Below are 20,730 nucleotides of genomic sequence, written 5' to 3'. Positions count from 1 at the left end.
TCTAAATTAAGAAAATTTTATTTTTGTATAGTGGAAATCAGATTGGTAGTAATAATAATTGTTCCCACAAACATCTCAAAAGGGACAAGGGAGACTTCTTCTCATATTATGAGTGCATACTGATTCATAAAAGCTCATTGATATGGGACTTACATTGTATCGCCGATTCTGAACGGCATGTTTTCAAACCCCACTTCGAATCCGGTCATTCAGAGTGCAAAGCGGGGGTGTCTACCGTTGCAAAACTGTGGCACCCGTAGCGGTAGGTTGTGATACTTCATCCGTAGTTTTCTATATTTTTCAACCACACAGAAAAAAAAATCATTCAATATATGAATAGTGTTCAAAACAATTTTCCAATGTTCAGATTTTTGTATTTTATGAACCTAGTTCATAAAGCAATAAATACCGGTTTCTTTTTTGAATGAATCATTAACATGTAATATATGTATTCTATTTTGCAAAATATGAACAAATTCATTTATTTCAAAATAATCTTCTTTAAAGGAAAAAAAATTGCTTATATTCCAAAACTCTTTTTATATTTTTCAAAAATGTATTTTTTATACAAATTTTTGTTTTTTTTTTATTTTATTTCGAAACTATTTTTTTATTTTATTTTCAAATTAGTTGTTTTTTATTTAATTTTGTAATTCCAGTTCTTTTAAAGGGTTCTCTTCTAATTGATTTTCCTAATTAATTATGTACCTATCTTGTAAATCAGAACAATGTGAACCATACGTACATACATACTGAGTCCATCAGCACAAGCTTGAATTTATAGATGTTGCATTTATATTAAAGTAATTCAAAAATTGTATTTGCGAATTAATGCTATTGATATGGTGAGTGTCTTCCGAAAACAAACGAAATCTATGGTGGTTAGTTAGTGTGGTAGCGGTGAATAGTGGTGGTTGTTTAGGCTGTCGTGCTTTGTTGACACGCAGTCAATGTGCGTGTAGATACGATGGAGGGAAGGGAAGACAAAACCATAGAAGCAAATCCTCCATATCTTTGTAGGCAAAGCACAAAAACCGGTTTTGCCAGAAAATAGTGGTTAACGTAGGAGAAACTATGAAATTTATTTTTGTATTTTAGAAAAGCATTCATACTTTTGCAAAAATAGTATTGTGTGCATGAGTAAAAAAATTTGTCCATTCACTTTAAAAGATGTACGTTCAAATTATGGACAACAAAAATTATGAACGAAATTAGTAAAAAAATTCATACTTTTGTTTTTTCTGTGCAGGAGAGATCTTTTTTGCCTTTGGTTCGATTTCCTTCAATTAAGCGAGCGGCCCCTTTTACTAGAAATCGGTCGACTGTATCAAAGTTGTAGCCATCTACCTGAGAGACTTTTGTAAGTGCCATCGCTTGTTATGGTGGGTCGAATGCGAAGACAGGACCTCAAGACTCATTTTTTCCCACATTCGGACCCTGTCCATTTGGGAAGATGAGATCCCGAACCATGCAGGAAACGCTTATGTCAATGTTAGGTAACTTTTTGGCGATATATAAGGAATTTTATCTGGTTAGACAGAGCATCTCCCATTCTTAGAAGGCCTTGGTAGGCATGATATATGTAGATCATTTGTCTTACGCAAAATGTGTGGCTACAAAAATTAAAAATTAGTATTGTTTAAACAAATTTTTTCTAGTTGAGCTGTTATGACCTAACAGGTGCATTGGAAAATTAGGAATCCGCGAAGTTCAACACATCCCACCATTATACTACCTTTCACGGGTAAATGTCAGTTATTTAATTCCAAACTTTTCCTATAGACCTGGGTCTCCGACAACCAGGGGACGCCGTCATCTCAGCGTTCTAAACCACCATCAACTTGTCAAGCTTCCGATGACAAATATTGATCATCAAATATTCTGATACAAAGGGATAAATAAAAATAAAGGAGTAAAAAGCTACCAGCTATATTAATAAAGCATTGAAAAATGGGATTACCAGCCAAGCCGGACTATAGGAAAAGTTTGGAATTAAAGAACTGACATTAATTGATGCTAGTTTCCAAGCTTAGTCTTCGTAAACTAAAATAACATTATAATATGCCTGATAAACGGACTTAACCAACCGAGAAACGTAGCATAATGGCTGAATGTGTGTGACTTCTTCCCTAATTCTCAAGACTGGTACGAACGAGTTGAAATTTGGATGTGTCTCCTTAGCCTTACCTTTAAACACACTTACCAACTTTAAATCTAATTGTTTAAATCCTCTAGGTAAGTGTTGAGTCGGTTATTGATAAGACTTGCTTTGGGACCAGGCAAATCCACCAAAAGTCGTCAGCGTACGTTAAAAAGAGCCCTTGTAATACACAGAAAAAACAAATTCATTCAATTTATGAATTGGTTATCAAAATTTGTTTCCAATGTTCAGATTTTGACATTGTATGAACGCAATTCATAAAGCAATAAATACTGGTTTCTTTTTTGAATGAAAAATAAACATGGGATATATTTCTATTCTCTTTTGCAAAATATGAACCACTTCATTCATTTCAAAATAATCTTCTTTAATGCAAGAAAAAGTTACTTATGTATATTCAAAACTCTGTTTATATTTTTATAAATTTATTTTTCTATACAATTTTTTTTTATTTTATTTTGAAATTAGTTTTTTATTTAATTTTGTAATTATTGTTCTTTAAAAGTTTCTCTCCTTCTCTTCTCTTTCTCCTTTCTTGTAAATCAGAACAATATGAACAATATGCACATATATATTGAGTCCATCAGCACTAGCTTGAGTTATAAGATGTTGCATTTACATTAAAGAAATTCAAAAATTGTATATGCGAAATAATGCTATTGATATAGTGAGTGTTTTCCGACAACAATCGAAATCTGTGGTGGTTAGTTAGTGTGGTAGCGGTGAATAGTGGTGGTTGTTTAGGCTGTTGTGCTTTGTTGACACGGAGTTAATGTGCGTGTAGATACGATGGAGGGGAGGAAAGACAAAAACAGTAGAAGCAAAACTACAACATCTTTATAGGCAAAGCACAAAACCTGGTTTTGCCAGAAAAAAAAAATGGTGAATGTAGGGGAAACTAGAAAATTTATTTTTGTATTTTAGAAAAGCATTCATACTTTTGCAATAATAGTATTGTGTACATGAATACAAAAATTTGACCATTCACTTTAAAAGAGGTGCGTTCAAATTATGGACAAAAAATTATGAACGGAATTACATATTAAAAAATTCATATTATTGTTTTTTTTTTCTGTGTACGTAGATATTGTACAGCATTAACTGTTAACTAAAAACAAAAGTATGAATTTTTTACTAATTCCGTTTATAATTTTTTGTCCCTAATTTGAACGCACCAATTTTAAAGTGAATTGACAAACCCCGCGGTAATCCAGCTTTGATAGAGCCTGGACTAGAGTCTTTTTCCCCACTCTGATTCTAACAGAACTCTCCTTTACGAAGTTAGTAACTAGCCTGTACGATTGTCTGTCAAAGCCAAACGACAGGAGTTTATGGAGGATACAATCATGCCACACCGTATCAAAGGCCTTGGAAAAATCCAAGGCAACGGCGATGACACCCTTCTGCATGTTAAGGTCATCACATACGTAGTCTGCTAGACCAAATAGGGTGTGAGACATCGGGGCCGAACTGACTTGTAAATTTCAGAAAATGGATTGTATAATATTTGTATTGGGCTTTATGGTCATGTTTTTTAAATGAATATAAACTAATTTCATTCATTGTTTTCCGAACGTTTATAAAAAAACTGGACTGCACAAGCACGGATTTTGTATAAATAGAAAATAAATAAAAATATAATATATTATATAATAATTGTAAATAAAACATAATCTAGTATCACAGAGTTATCACTTTATATTATTGCAACCGAGTACTGTAGCTTTGTACTTTTTATTGACTCAATTTAAAGTATTTTCAATTCGATCAGAACAATGTTGCTTGAGATATGAACGGTGGAAGGGAAAAAATTAATCTGTTATGTATGTAGCATAGAAACCGAAAACGTGTTTTTCACGAAATGATATTTTGAAATAGGTGCATACTCTAGCTCGAAAACTAATAAATCGATTGTCATATGTTTTTGTGGGCCTATCAAGGGCATCATAATCTAGTCCTTCATCGATCGATTTTGTCTTTATTATTGAAATGTTGATTTTTCAGTCCAACATATCCTTAAAACCCAATATTTTGTAAAACTCCATCGATGAAGGCCTAGATCTTTATGTTCTAAAAAAAAATATATGACGATCGGTTCATTTGTTTTCGATCAAGAGTTGGCACCGTAAAATGTTTAAAAACAGAGTTTCGTAGACGTCCTTTTACCACAAAACTACTTAATATTTTTCAACCAAAAAATTCAGATACTAGACTAAGATGTACTCTTTCAGAAGAAAAAAAAAAAATCTGCCAAAAAAGTTTCCTAGTTTTCTTGGAAAAACTTATGAAAAATGTTTTTTTGGCTTTACAACAGGAGGTCACCCCTTAAGGATCCCGTTATCTTCACCGTATCTTTTAAGTCTTCCAAGGATAAAGAACTCAAAAAGCTTACAGAAGGCCGATATCAAAGATATCGATCTGTCCACACCAGATTTCAATAGTGGGACCATCATCGTACTTTTCCACATTTTGGAGAAATATCATTTGTTTAAATTTTAATCGCCAGAAAGGTGTCTGCGTACCTTAATGCAACATCAGGGATTTTAGCTATATCACTGGACTTTTGAGAGGGTCGTTTTCTTAAGATAAAGCGAATGTTATCATTATAAAAAGACCATTCTCTCTCCAGGATGAATCATCTGAGATGACGCTTCCTTCCATCGACCGGTAGGTCTTCGGAAAACGTGACAATAGGGGAATTGCCATCCAATGTTATGACACTGTTGGTCACAGCTTGTCTAAATCTAAGGTCACGAGGACCGACAAATATTTGGTATACTTCTTCCATGTGGTTGGCTAAAAGATCAGCCCTTGCTGGTGATCGTGGATTAATGCTCTCTTAGTGACTAACAAATTACATACGGGTACCTTAGAGGCTGTACCCGACATTCTTTCTACTTCAGAATAAGTTGTATTGTTAACTTTTATGTCTTAGTTTTCCTCCCATCTCTGGTTCTGTTACAGAGCATATGATACAAAACTTAATAAGAAAACTCTGTCGAAGAGCAGAAACGGCTCTAAGAATTGCTTTTAACTGGGCCAGGCCGAGAGGTCTGAATGTCAACCCGGAAAAAACAGAATTATGTCTATTAACTAGGAAAACGAAAATTAGACACTACGAGGAACCAGTTTTTCTAAATAAGACAATAAATATCTCTTGTACTTTAAATTTCTAGGGGTAATTCTGGATAGGAAAGTTAAATGGAAAGACCATATACAAGAAAGGGCCAACAAGGCCCAAATATGTTGGTCAACCTTCAGAAGGGAGATAGGCTCAAAATGGGGGTTCAATCCTAGGATGATACACTGGCTATACAGAAGCGTAGTTAGACCAATTCTAACGTACGCGTCTGTGGTATGGTGGACAGCCATGGACAAAAAATGCAATGTGGAAATATTGCAAAAGGTCCAAAGAACATGCTGCCTAAGCATTGGCGGAGCAATGAGGACCACACCGACTAGGGCTTTAGAAACAATTTTGTTTGTACACCCAATAGATATTCAGGTAAGGCATGAGGCAGCCATCGCAGCTGCAAGGCTAAAGTCGATGAGCGAGTGGATCGAAAAGAGCCACCAAACATACCACCAAAATACATTAAAGGTCACAACGGGTGAATCTATAAATCAGGTAGTATCGGACCGTATACCTGAAACTAGTGAAGTAGCCTTGTGTGAAGTGTCAATACCTGACAGAGACATGTGGATCGGGGGAGCTCTAGCACAGATTCCCGCTGGAAGCTGTGGGTTTACGGATGGGGCTGTGCTAGGGGGAGAACCGGACTGGGTCTTTATATAATGGAACCGGAAATCTCCCTCCGTCTGCCGGATCATAACACGATCCTGCAGGCGGAACTTGGTTTGATACTCACACAGGACATACCACTGTAAATATCCTTACGGATAGCAAAGCAGCCATTAGAGGTATATCAACCAAGACAGTGAAATCTAAAACTGTCTTGGAATGTATTAAATCTATAAATAATTACTCTTAACACGGTAAGGTAAACATTATATGGGTACCAGGGCATACCGGGATTAGGGGTAATGAAATAGCAAATGGCAAAACAAGCCAAGGAGCAACCCACGGTAAGTCTAGAAAACGCTAAGCCGTTTAAAGCTACGCGGCTAGAACTAAAGACATGGGCAAAAAATGCACATATATCCCTCTGGAGTAGTGAAGAGAAGAGAAAAAAACAGAAAAATCCTATGGGGAAACCCAGACGGGGACAAAACAAAAGAATTACTTTTACTAAGTAAAAAAGATATTAGTAGACTGACAGGAATCCTTACAGGTCACCTAGGTCTAAAAGCGCACCTGCACAAAGTAGGTTGTGCAGAAAACAGTGAATGCAGAGCATGCGGAGAGGACGACGAAACGTTGGAACATTACCTCTGTCATTGTCAAGCCTTCACAAATCTGAGAACCCAGTTACTAGGGAATGACATTATACCAGGACTCGACCAAATTAGGACAATCGAGTTCAAAAAGATCAAAGTCTATGTAAATAGGGCAGAGATCCTAGACTAAGTCAAAAAAGATAATCTTCCATAACCCAAAATTAGAGCGCACAACAGGCCTACTTATGGCTTAAGTGTATGTCCACATGGGCATGTGGTGATATAGTATCACCGCTCTTTTCAACCTAATCTAACCTAACCTAATAAGAAAATGTTCAGGGGTTTTGATGTACCAATTCAGTTTTTTGGAGTCCATGAAAGACGAACATATCTTATTTTTAGGTCACTTCATGAATTTTGTGAAAAAAAGGAAAGGAAAGTTTTGAAATTTTTTGTGTTTTAGCTTTTTTGGTTTTTATTAATATTTTGTAGTTCTTAACATTGCACAGTGGATCCACCCATTGGCCAAAAATAAAAAAATTAATGTCAAAATTTTGGTACAACATCTGGCAACTCTGACAGCTATGACACGGACCTTTTTAAAAATATATAAATTTTTGTTTCATTCAAACGCGATCTTCTTAAGAATAGCTGAAAAATTCGGAACATTTGACTAATATTTTTTGTTGTCAGTACAACCTATATTTTAAGTGCAAGTAAATATATTCAAAATATCGCGAAACTAATACGTACAGCAAAAAATTATAGTGGATTTTGAAGGAGGAGGTAATAGCTTAATTTTCATTAAAAAATAGTGTTTTAGCGTGTTGTGGATTTCTAGTTAGCTGCATATTTTCTTAGTGTATTTTGCAATGCCAATTCGATCATATACTTAAATTTGACCTAAGGTTTTAGTCATGATGCCCACCAGTGCCCACCTCGGGAATAATTTTCCAAAATAGGCCATGTGTTTAAGATTACTCAGTAATTAATCCAGCTGCCATCTAGTGCCAGACTATAAATGGTGGTTCGCTGACTAAAGTTGCCCTAGAATAGCGTTTCTATAGATATATTAGCGTATAACTCTGTTATCTGACCACGTACATTAACATAATTGACATCAGCGGCAAGATGAAGAAATCTTCTTCCAAATTTGTCTTACTTTGGCGGTACGTGCCTTTCCGGAAGAACGCTATAAGATCTATATTAAAAAGTTTTACCAATTTTCAGACAAAAATGTTGATTTTTTTAATCCGCTAAATTGGTTGGATTTTATGTTGTTTTGGAGATTGTTTGGTTTTCCCAAGCCTATTTTTGCATCACAAGATAATCGAGACCTTTGTTCATGTCATTTTGTACTAACATCATAAAACAATACTTACCGTATACCCCCTCCAGAGGGGAAAGGGGGGAGAATGTTACGCTCGTGGTTTCTTAAAATACTTTTCGTAGCAGCACAAAGCTGTAACCGGCGCATTGGCTTGATTTTCACACTCTAAATATTTTTGGCCACTTTCTCCATACAAGTGGATCCACTGTGCATTGGAACCCAGTGCATATGATTGTTATTATAACTTTATAGTTAATAACAATAATACGCAATGTTAAAAAATGCAAAATATTAATAATAAATTATTAAATTTCATTCCAATTTTCGTTTTCACGACACTTAAAAAACGACTCTTAAAAAACAAACAGAACTTTAACACATGCTGTGGATTTACCACTGTATCACTTTATTGCATACACCCGTATATGTACCAGTGTACATGTCACTAGCGGTGTCATTTATTAACGCCTTATCATTTTTTTGTTGGCCAAGCAACAGCCATGACCAAACATATTGAAATTGTGGCTTTCATGGTTTCCGTTCTGTGGTGTTATGAATGGTTTCAAGGTGATTGTGCGTTATGCAAGTGACCATATACAATATGAGAGTGTGTATGAATTACTGTCAATAGCCCACAGTCAGTACATGTATCGTACATACTTGCACACACACAGACACACACAAGGAATGTTAATGACATTTGGTAACTTAATATTGTCAATATTGTGTGGTTTAAGGCAAAGTATTTAACAAACAGCCACAATTTCATTGGCACTACATTCACACACAGACGCATATGTATGCATGTACTATATGCAATCAGTAATTCACTTTCAAACATGTCACTACTGTCATTCCTCCCTCCCGTTTATTCTTACTCTTATTTTTATACAATCTAGGCATACCAAACACGTATTCAACCAAAACGCAATCACGTCTACAAGTGGCCATGTTGTGTGTTATGGCGATGATGCTGGTGGTGATTGCATTGGTATTAGTCGCAAAAACAGAGACAGCGGCTTTAATCAATATCAGTGTCAATTATAGCCAATGAGCTCGTCTGCCTCAAAATAGTCTGTAGCATATGCTGCAACAATAGCCGGCAATTTCAATTCAATTGCATTCAATGAACGTTTCAACATTTCATTCAGTTCATAAACAAATACTCAGTTACTTATATGTACATACAAACGTAAACATACAGATAAATACAAATGTGCGACAGGGACACACTCATGCGCTCTCATATTTCTCAGTAAATCTTTATATTATATATCACCTTACTTTTGTTTGTATATTAAATTTGTAAGAATTTATGTGTGTATTGAGTGTCCATGAAAAATGCCTGTCAGTATTCAAATATTTGTTATTCCAGTTGTGGAGTTTAATATAAGTTCTGAATGTAAGTATATCCGAAAGTTATGCATTTATTGTTTGTGAATTCATAAGTGTGATGGTAGCTGAAATGTTAATCATTTCGTTGTTTATTATAAGAAAAACACGCAAGAGGTTACGCATTGCTTAAAGGCTTTTCACCCACCCAAAAATTACGCACATTGACATATCGCTCATTTACTCAAAGAGTGACACATCTCAAAAAACCAAGTTTCGAGAAAAACGCATTTAAAGTTGGCTATTAAAATTTGACTTCCGAAATTAAAAAGTTATTACACAAAAAATAAAATAACTACTAGGAATATCTTTTGTTAAGAGCTAGCCAGATATCAGTGTTAATTTTCTGTGCAAGATTAATTAATTCATTAACTCAAAAAACTTTTTTGATGATTTATGCCAAACTCCCAGAAAATAAGTTGTAACTCGTTGAGTTTTATAGATATCAATTTGGCACAAGATAGATTTGAAGTCGTAGAAAAAATAGAAATTGCTAACTCCAAAAACCAAGTTTTTGAGTTAAGTCACTCTTTGAGAAAATGAGCGATATGTATTAATTTCACGTATACACATACTCGTATACAAATAATGACATCTTGAGTCATATAGATATTTTCCAGTTATACATTAAAGCAGTTCATAAAGGTTGACATTGCTTTCAGCAGCTTCGTCTTACTGGAATCGATTTTATTTATAAAAAGAGCATATTGAAATTTAATTAATAGACTATTATTCCCTATGTCTTTCAATTTTATTGAATGTTAAAATTAAACATAAAAGAGAGAACACACATTGTCAGATTTAATTGAAATTGAATCGTAGGACAATTCTGAAGATAATGAAAGCTTTAACAGCTAAAAAGATCGAAAAATAATAGGTAAATAATTATTTATTAACAAGAATAATTAGTAACTGCAACACTGGGACAGTTCATGACTATGTTAAAAAATAGAATTTTTATTCATGATTTTTCACTTAAGAAGAAATAGCGCAATTTCTCTATAAACATATTCATACATATGTATAACTCCTATACTTACATTTCTTAAATTACATCGAATCAAATTCTGTTAACAATTGTCTTGTCACCCTTCTCATGCACTATAGGTAATTTGGACAGGTTTTCAGGCAAAAAGTCGATTTTTGGGTGTTTTCTAATTTGGTTTGAAGAAAGAACATGTCAAATTATAAGTAGACTGCGGAATCCTATGCAAATGCATATATGGTTAGGATGGTCGTAAAGAAAATCTGATTAGACAGAAACTCGTTTTATTACAAAATAAAACGAATTAGGCCCAGAAATTTTTGCATATCGTGCATATTTTGACATATTTGTACATATCTGCATAAAATGAGCATATGCAAAACCATATGCAAAAATATATTCAAGGACTTGTGGTTTAAATATCCCACCGAAATGGCTGAAATTTGGTATTAAGTCTTCGTTAGGGGTCTGTCCGCATAGTTCCACGTCTTCATATAGCCCCCATAGAATGGTACCTCCCGACATTCGGTATTTTGAAGGTTGTGCCCTCAATATCCCTCCGAAATGGCTCAAATTTGATATTAAATCTTCCTTGGGGGTAAAAAACTTTCCACCTAAAATTTGTTGGTTTAAGTTCAGGCCTTCATATAGCCCCCATAGAACGATACCTCACGATTTTCAGTATTTTGAAGGTTGTGGCTGTGGTTATACATTTCCCTATTTTATTGACTTGTCTGAAGAGAATTTTAAACAGAAAAATTGTACACACAAACATTTTTGTACCTATTATTGAAATATTTGTTGCATAAGAAAATATGTAAAATGCATAAATTTAGCATATGCCATATGTTTCGATTGCAATGTAATCAGAAGCCAAAAATATGCCCAGTCCCAAAATTTGATATGAAGCGGACCAAAAATAGGGGTTGCATAAAATTCCACTGTCTAATTATAAGGATATGCAATTTGTTTTCAAAAATTTTCGAAATTCGAGGTTTAATTCGAAGTCAAAGCCAAAATTTCGAAGACAAAATAAAAAAAATGTCACAGCAGAGGTTAAACGCGATTTGTAAAAGTTTGGTATATATATATATATATATATATATATATATATATATATATATATATGATATAATTTTCTTTAACATGTTTTGTTATTGTGGACAAATTGGCAAAATAATAGTTTTTATATTATAGACTTTTAAAAAATTGTCCAATTTTGTCTGAAATTGTACGACCAGAAATATTTTCAGAAAAGGGTTCTGAATCACCTACATAATATACCAAGGTGCGATTTTTTGCGTTGTTTTGAGTTATATCACTTTTTAGAAGGTGTCCTCCTTGCAGAAAAAATATTTTTTTTTAATTTTTGGTTTGGTGAAGAAAATATTAAACACTAAAAGCATCCGATTTGAACTAATAAAACATTTTCTTTTAAGAAATATTCACCACGTTTTGTAAAAATGTACAGACGTGTCGTGGTCAACATTTTTGTTAATTATAGCAGTGATACGTTCTAACTAGGGATTATGATTGCGCAATCTATTTGGTATTTAAAAAATATTATTTATAAATATCTCTTCGCGAATCAATATTTTAAACATATTAATGTTTTTAAAAATCTTTTGGCGGGTCAATATTTTAAGTCATTATAGCAAATAAAAGTTGAATAAGAATATATAAACTTATACTGAAATAACAAAAAAAAAACCAAATTGGTCAGTTATTGATATTACTAGGTTTGTTAGCATTCAAAATTTCTGATCGATTTGACGTTAAAGTGGGGTATTTCACAAAATTTTCATATATATTTTTCGGTCCTGACGTCTGAATGCAGAAAGGATTTGCACGTTTCCTTCTAAAATTGAAGAATTAATCTTTGGGAATAGTTGTTGAATTCTGAGAAATGTTTCATTGTAACAGGTAAATAAAGAAATAATTAAAAAAATAAATGAGGTTTTATTTATAAATGCACTAAAAACTAGAAAATAATTGTTCTCTTAAGTTTAATAAGTTTATTCTTCATGATGGGATCTCTCAAATAAAGCACTTACTTGCCTTTTTACTGCTATTTAATTTTGTCACCATTTTTTAATTTAAATGAAAGCGGTTTGTTTTGAGATATCCCATCCATCCTGATGATGAATATACTTATTGAGAGTAAGAGAAAAATTATTTTCTAGTTTTTAACGAATTTATATATAAACCACTGTAACTTATTTTTTATACCCTCCACCATAGCTTAGAGGGTATATTAAGTTTGTTATACCCGTTTATAGCGAATAGAAGTAATCATTTGAGGCCCTATAAAGTATACCGATTATCTTTTTCCATAGCCATGCCAATTACAAAGATGGGCTATATCGACCCATGTTTTGGTATACCTCCCATACAATTTTTTAGGGGTCACAACACTACTCCATCAAAAACTGTCAACATAGGTATTTTGTGGGTATTAGGTACAATTTTTTGGGTGCCACCGTGGTGCAATGGTATGCAGACCTGCCTTGCACAGTTAAGGCAGTGGGTTCGATTCCCCAGCCAGGCAACATTAAATTTTCAACTGTGGTAAAATACCCCTCGGTAATGTTGGTAACATTTTCAGAGTATTTCAGCCATGTAAAACTTATCAACAAGTGGTGTCTTAAGCCACGCCGTTTGGACTCGGCGGCAAACAATAGATCCCATTACATTGAGCTAATATGAATCGGAATGCACTCATTGATATGAGAGAAGTGTCCCTTGTCCCGTCTGGGATGTTTGTGGAACAATTATTAGCTACAATTTTTAACCGAACCCTCTGTGATTTGCCATTTTGCCAATTTGGTAGCACCAAATTCAGGTCTTTTTGTTTGGCATCCATTGGCATATATGATTCAAAGTGGTTAAAAACTTATTTACGCTATCAAAAATTTTGAACATTGTTTCACGTTGTGGTACAGGTCCACGTTGTGGTATAGCCCCCGTATAACGGTAACACCCAATTTTACCTAAATGATTTAGGTAAAATTAGGTATAATCTCACATAAAATTGTGAAAATTAATTATTCCATAAAAGTTCAGAATATTTCATGGCGGAGTGTATAAAAAGCTCGACCCGACCGAAATTAATTTTTTTACTTGTTTTTAATTATTTCCTTTTATTTTTAATCATAACTAAATAATGGGTTTTTATAGTATTTTTGGTAGTACTAACTACTTACAAAACCCACTACTAACCCATTATTTTAATAAACTAGTTATTCTATGAACACTTGAAGTTGAAAAATAAGCTAAAAAATCATATCTTCTATTCTTAGTTGAGGAGGATTTTGTTTTCAATTTTAACACACTTTGGGGCTACGCTCCAGTAAAAAAAAATCCTACTAAATAATGGGTTTTTATAGTACTTTTTGGTAGTCGTAACTCCTTACAAAACCCCCTACTAACCCATTATTTTAACATGGGCATGTCGCACAGAATTACCATTTATTCTATGACCACTAGAATAACTAGTTATTCTATGGCCACTGGAAGTTGAAAAATAAGCTATAAGCTAAAAAATGTTTTCTATTTTTAGAACAGTTGAGGTGGAATTAGTTTTAAATTTCAACACAATTCATATTTTTATTTTATTTCGGTCTTTGCTGGTTTTGAACACACGAACTTCTGCTTTATAGCCGAGCACACTACGCACCTGGCGACACACACGAAAATTAAGGGTTGTTTAAACGCTTACATGTGCTTAGATGTGCACCAGCAACTGTTCTTTGTTTTAAAAGAAGTACACGACGGCAGGCGGTTCATTTAACCCGTGCTCCCTGACCGATCTTCATTTCCATAGAACTTTGTACGGCCGCCAAAGGGGAATTTTCGGGAAATCATTCTACTGGCTGTCAGGGTGTACGGATATCGTGAACCGATCATCATACATTTTTGTGAAATAGTTTTAGAGACATAACAATGAACTGGTAAAGTTTTCTCATCGATTAGACTATAAATGCTGCCTTTAGAGCATTTTCGTGAAGATTTACTTTTGGTACCATGCAAATTACTATCGAAACAAAGATCCCTCTGGTGGCATTGGTTAACGTTAACCGATCAACATAAAATTCAAAAATTTCAACAAAAAAAAACAATTTTGTCATTTTCTGGGCCGCTCTATTATACAACCTTCAAAATACGTCTAATTTGATGAGGGCCTTCATCCATCCATATTGGAAATATACAGAATATGAACCTATATTGACCATTTTCTTTATGAAACTTTTCTACCAATTGAGAATCCGAAATAAAAAGTTACAATCACTACAGTAAATTAATCCATTAAAAGACTTCACATCGACTTTCAATCTGACAAGGTGCATCTATCCCCACAATTATTTGTAGGCATCTTTTATACCCATATCGAATATTAAAACCAAATTTCGTCAGATAATGTGGCTAAAGTTTTTAAAATACAGAGAGTCGGGAGTTACCTTTCTAAATGTGTTACACCAAAACGTGAACATATACTTACAATTCTCTGCATGAATGTTGTGTTTCCTCAACGATAGTCTTCGTCTTCGGAATTTTACCCATTTCTGTAGAATACTGTGGCTAAAACGTTGAAAATAGTGAAAATCGGGAGGTACCGTTCCATGGGGGCTATATCAAAACGTGGTGCTACACCGACAATTTTCTTGGAGAAAGTTTTGTAGCCTAAAATAAGACTAAATAACAATTTTCAAAATTTTCAGTAAGATAATGTGGCTATAACTATAAAATACCTAAAATCAAACCATGGACCTATACTAACAAATTTCAGGAGTTAAGTTTTGTAGCATCAAATAAGACTAAATACCGAATTTCAGTCATTTTGGTAATATAATGTGGCTGAAACCTTCAAACTACAGAAAATCGGGAGTTACCGTTCAACAGGTGGACCTATTACTGACAAATTTCTGGGGGAAATTTTTGTAGCCCCAAGGAAAACGAAATACCAAATGTCAACCAATTTGATAAGATAATGTGGCTATAACCTTGAAAATACCGAATATCGGCGGTAGCGGTCCAATGGTGGCTATATTAAAACGTGGACCTATATAAAATTTTTTTGGTGGAAATTTCTTTTAGCCTCTTAAACACAAAATAGCTAATTGTAACTAATTCAGTGGTGATATACCCCCCATAGAACGGTACCTCACGATTTTCGATATTGGCTGAATGGCTGTTTTTGGCTACAAAAATTTCCCCTAGAAATTTGTCAGTGTAAGTCCACGTTTTGATATAGCCTTCACGGGACGGGTACCTTCCGATTTTCGGTATTTTTACGTTTTTAGCCGCATTTTGAGATTAAAGTAGCTATAACTTGGCATTTAGGGTTCTTAGGGCAAAACGTGTCTACTAGAAATCATGGACATAGGTCCATGTTTTGGTATAGCCGCCATATAACGAAACCGCTCAATTTGAGGTATTCGGGCGTTTTTAGCCACATTTTCTGACCGAATTAGCTATGATTTGGCATTTAGAGTTCTTAGAGGCTTAGAAACTTACCCTCCAAAAATTGTGGACATAAATATGTCCATGATTTGGTATAGCAGCCCTAGTTGTGTATTTTGGCGTGTTTTTTCACACCGAATTAGCCACATTTGTTGCAAAAAAAAAAAAATATTATTATTATTATTATTATTATTATTATTATTATTATTATTATTATTATTATTATTATTATTATTATTATTATTATTATTATTATTATTATTATTATTATTATTATTATTATTATTATTATTATTATTATTATTATTATTATTATTATTATTATTATTATTATTATTATTATTATTATTATTATTATTATTATTATTATTATGTACATTTTCGACCTAATTTGGCTGTAATTTGGCATTTACTATTCCGAATGGACAACAAACTTATCCGCCGAAAGTTTTGGACACAGGCTCACGTTGCGGCGTATCCCCCCTGAGGCGTATCCCCGATGAATAATAAATACCTCCCGATTTCATGTATTTTCTATTTTTTAGCTGACCGACTTAGATAAAATTATGTATTTGGGGTCCCCAGTAGTCAAAAAAAAAATTCTTCCCGTAAAATTGTGGGCATTCGTACTTTCGTTAAGAGAGAAATCTAATTATTCCATTTAGTTCCATTTAACGTTTTTTTTTTTACTTGTTGTAGTCTAAAGATGAATTTTTGAGCATAAAAATTGTAATCATGGAACATGTGTGCATATTTTTTTAAGCAAATCACAAAATCTCCGTAAGTTGTCATAATGCTAAAATTTATGATTCAGCTATTCCTCAATTTTCGACAATTTGAATAAAATGCCACAATTGCTTAAATTACAGTCATTTACTTCTAAACCTCTAAATGTGACACGTACATAATTCTCCTTCTTCCTTGACGTCATTTGTGCGGACTCAGCAACAACACCTAACGTTATTTTCCTACTGGTACAGAATCTTATTTTTTTTGTCACACATTTAAGGCTGGCCTTCAAGGTATGTAATACCAACACCCCTGAGGTGAGTTTATGACACACATCAAACATTAAAGTATGTTAAAAGAAATTGTAAAAGATTTAGACCATAACACAACGTCTTTTCGTTGTGTGCACTCATAAAATATGTATATTTTTTGGTCCTTAATATTTTCTTTTTCGCGTTGCCTAGGCATCTAAATTGGTAAATAATGACTTCTCTTTGGGTTATTTTGAACATTTACGTATTTTACAGCTTTTTGCTACAAATTGTGTTGAATTTACATAGGATTTACAAAATAGAATTCAAATGTATATGGATGAAAATGGTAGCCTGGCATTTGAAATATCGCCACAAATAAACTGCTAAGGTGTACACATTATTATATTCTACTTCTTATCTATACACGAAGCCATTAGGTCAAATATTTTATGATAATTAGAATACATAAATTTCATTGTAAATAAACGTAATTTCTACTGTAGATTACGTCGTTTTATCTCTCTCGAAAGATATAATTTACCAGTTACATAAAAATATCGCCAATATTAAAATTATTTATGTCATTCAGATATTTTAAATTATTTCAAATTCATGGTTGTGTGTTTTGCAGGTTTAAGGAAGATTTATCTTTGTCAAAAAATATATCTCAAATAGGCAAACATTTACATTTCAAAAACTATATTTAATCATCAATATAAAAAATTTGGAATATCTCATAAAAAGTTATGTAAACTATCTGTTTTCTGCATTATCAGTAAGCTGAAAAATAATGAGATATTTCTTAAAAATTTAATAAGGCAAAACAAAAGTTTGTTTTTTGCAGAGTAACGAACATTTGGTGGTGCACATGTAGTGTGTGTGTTTGGCTACAAATCACTTTTGCATGATCAAACCCAGCAGAGAGCAAAATAAAAATATGGAGTGTGTTGGAATTGAAAACAAGTGCACCACAAATGTTCTAAATATTGAACATATGTTTTTTAGCTTATTTTTCAAATCAGTGCGACATGCTCGCACGTCATTCAAAGTGTTCAACATGGAATCATGTTGTACTATAGGCACCTTTACAGACGTAGAAACACATCTTGACACCATTTCAGTGGACCAAATTTGGCCATAGATAAGCATTCCTGGCTAAAGATGAGAAGACGTCTTGCAAAAAAAAAAAAAAACATATTTAGAAATAGACCTTAGCCTGACCCCACACGGTGCTCTTGAAACAATTTTAAATGGAAGGTGCTTACACCTCGGAAGTTTTTGCGGATTCTGAAACTACAATGTTCATAGATGAGAACAATCAAAAAACAAAAAAAATCGCCTGAGCGCTTTTTAAATAAATCGCGATTTAAGTTGACATTTTTAGGGGTTGTTTAGGTTTTCACGATTTTGCTTAGAAACCGCATTTCCTATCAAAATGGTACTAAAACAAATATTGTAGCTATGAAAATTCTCTACAAGATCGACCTTTATGGTATTTTCGTAGTTTTTACCATTTTTGAGATATAGAAGTTCAACTTGGGACAATGCACTGACTGTATCGCCCCCTTATAAAACAATGTCATGTAGGGTGCGCCTTAACTAACTTTTGATGAAAACCGCTTACACAGGGAAAGTTTTTGTGAATTCTGAATCAGCAGTGTTCATAGAAGAGAAAAATCCAAAAACAAGAAAAAATCGCTGTAGGGATTTTTAAATAAATCGCGGTCAAAATTCACATGTTTAGGTGTTTTTTAGGTTTTTACGATTTTGCTTGAAAACCGCAAGTCCAATCGAAATGGAGCTAAAGAAAATATTGTAGCTGTCAAAATTCTCTAGAGGTTTGACGTTTATCATTTGTTCCCAGCTTGTACCATTTTTGAGATAAGGAAGCACAGTTTACATTTTTAGTTTTTTTTTGTTAGGGTTTCGCGAATTTGCTTGAATACGGTAAGTCGTATCGACAGGTGACCTGAGAAAATCTTAAAGCTGTGAAAATTCTCTACAGGACTAGCATAAGTAACTTATCCTTAGTTGTAAAATTTTTTTAGATGTATAAGTTTAAGTTGGGAATTTGCAGTCATGACATTGTTTTATAAGGGGGCGATACAGAATTGAATTGAATTTGAATTGTCCCAATTTGAACTTCTATATCTCAAAAACGGTAAAACCGACGAGAATATCATAAAGGTCAATCTTGTAGAGAATTTTCATATCTACAACATTTGTTTTAGTCCCATTTTGATAGGAAATGTGGTTTCTAAGCAAAATCGAGAAAACCTAAACAACCCCTAAAAATGTCAACTTAAATCGCGATTTATTTAAAAAGCGCTCCGGCGATTTTTTTTGTTTTTTGATTGTTCTTATCTATAAACATTGTAGTTTCAGAAGCCGCAAAAATTTCCGAGGTGTAAGCACCTTCCATTTAAAATTGTTTCAAGAGCACCATGCTCATTTAATGGCACCACAAGGTTTGGTATACCTGAACTTCTTGCATTTTTAATTGTTTCATTCCGAATACATATTCACGGTTAGCGCATTGTACCACTATTACTAATGTTACGAATATTTTTACAAATGTGTCAAGTTTCAACTCTAAAAACGTTTGAATTCATTTACTTTATGATGAAGCCTTTCAACCCGATCTTGCAAAATATACATCTGCTTGACTACAATGCAAGAAAGTGTCACAATTTAAGTCGTTGGATAAACAGACAATTCATTTTTGGAATGGAGACAGGTTGTTTTATAAAGTACCAAAGCCAGCCAGTCAACAAACACCTTTAATGTCATCGTGCCATCCAACACCACCAACGCAGTGTTTATTGTCGCCTTACATTTGCTGTTTGCATCGTTGTAATTTTTTCCACTGGAGAGTTTGCCTTTGAAAGTTGTAGCTGCTGTTGGTAAGGTTGAATACTTGCCTAGTGTGACTTAAAATGTGTGTATATCTTTCTATTTCAAGTTATGATGCCATCCACCGCTGAGCAAAATTCTCCAAATATTAAAGAGCAAAAAAAGTGCGAGAAAAACACGGCATACAGCACAAAATATTATGATAGCACCAAATCAGGCTTAACTAACCATAAAGGTCAAAAAGCGTGTGATTATATTACGGTTACACAAGTACTACTTAAGATGGCGATGCTATGGCTGATCCTATAGCTTTAAATTATGATAGGGATGATGATGTTGGCTTTGATGCTGATGTTATTGCTACAGCCAGTGCTGATATGGCTTTGGAAATATTTGGCACTCACGCTTAAGCTTTTATGATACCTGTTAAGAAGGACATTGTTGTTTTACATGTGACAGGCGTACAACTACTGCAGCAGTAATGTAAGAAATAAGAAATGTAAGAACACATTTTATTTTTTTTTTTTTAAATTCCTCAAGTATTGTGTTCTGAAAGAAATGCGCCATGAATAAGACAGATATAAAATATACGTGACTCAATGTTGGGCAAAATGTTTAAAATTCTATTGGATTTTGTAATGGACATTTCAAAAGTTACAGGGATTTAATTTTAGCTTTTGGCTGCCACGTGGTGAACTAATAAGCGTATTCTCCTTAAATACTATGTTTTTTCACGACTTCTACCCCTGAGTAATTCCCTATACCACCAAAAATTAAATTAAACAAGTAAGAAAGTATTAGTAAACTCTGCTGACGGAAACATAACCGCAGCCGCTGACAAAAAAAAAAAGAAAAACTTAACACAATAATTATGCCGTATATAAAATATATCGATTTTGCTTTAAAATCTGTAGAAACCGTAATATAGATCTGTACCAAATCACTGACATATGCTTACCAAACATTTTTCGTAACCAAACTTCTTGATAAAGGACTCGAAATATTGAATTAGTTTTAGTGTTATCTTGCAAAATAGTGATTTTAGTATGTATCGGCAGGATTTATAGAATTTTCATGAAAATTCAACTTTGGCCCAATAAAAATTACTACGGAAGCAAAGATCGATCGTTTGTCAGGGATTTACTTTAATCGATCGTCATAAAATTTAATATATAAAGTTTTTGGGTCAAATGGAAAACATTTAGGGGTAGGAAATCAAACCAAAAAT

The 20,730-nt window shown here is 33.5% G+C and overlaps 1 protein-coding gene across 2 annotated transcripts in view; it reads right to left on the bottom strand.

The window, feature by feature from the left end:
- The window catches only part of Nlg2 (Neuroligin 2), a 652,897-nt gene that overhangs the window by 323,930 nt on the left and 308,237 nt on the right, over window positions 1-20,730 (bottom strand). The gene's annotated exons all lie outside the window — the stretch shown is intronic.

The sequence above is a fragment of the Musca autumnalis genome, unplaced genomic scaffold (assembly GCF_047663935.1).
Source record: "Musca autumnalis isolate F117 unplaced genomic scaffold, ASM4766393v1 scaffold_2, whole genome shotgun sequence".
Taxonomy (NCBI): Eukaryota; Metazoa; Arthropoda; class Insecta; order Diptera; family Muscidae; genus Musca; species Musca autumnalis.
This window is presented reverse-complemented; position numbering and strand designations above follow the sequence as displayed.